Source organism: Gekko japonicus, unplaced genomic scaffold, assembly GCF_001447785.1.
Source record: "Gekko japonicus isolate JY-2015 unplaced genomic scaffold, Gekko_japonicus_V1.1 scaffold2024, whole genome shotgun sequence".
NCBI classification, from domain to species: domain Eukaryota; kingdom Metazoa; phylum Chordata; class Lepidosauria; order Squamata; family Gekkonidae; genus Gekko; species Gekko japonicus.
In genome coordinates, this window is record NW_015163149.1 from 210,255 (window position 1) to 210,952 (window position 698).

Here is a 698-nt window from a genome sequence, read left to right on the forward strand (position 1 = left end):
TTCACTTCCTCTGCCATGCCTATTTTTAATTTTTTTCTAATCTTCTCTATAACGGTGTCCCCGCATACGAAGTCATGATTTATTACAATAAATTAAAATTTAAAGAAATAGATCCCGTCGCAAGAGTTTGTTGCAGACACCCTCTCCGCTTTCCACTCCCAGCCAATCCCAAACACTGTGTGTTCCTATTTTCTTGTTTTGAGGTTATGCCTCGAATTGTTGATTTTATGAGTGCGTGATTCCAGGCGACCAGGCCTGGTTGCCGGCCTTTCCCCGGGACCCTAACAACATGTCTGCCTTAGGCAGATTTCCTGCCAACCCCCCCTCTCCTCCCCCTCCCCCTCCTCTTCCCGTTCGCGCAAATTTTCACGGCTCAGAGCCATCTCACTTTCCTCCCTTGCAGTACTAAGAAGCAACAAGTGGTGTTGATATAGAGCATGTTTTAGTAGTTGGCCGGTCCCCAATTTTTGGCATTATATTTGGACCCTTCCACTCATGGGCCCTTTCAAAAGTTAGAGGTTTGTGTCAGGAGTCCTTTTGTAGAAAAAGAGGTGCAGGAGCTCATTAGCATAACTGATTTGCATGTGCCACACCCCCTGACATCACCCGAAGTGTGTCAGAAGGCAACACCCATCGCTCAGGCTCCACTGGACTGTTTTGGATTGCTAGCTATTTGGGGGGGGGGGTGACGTGCAGAT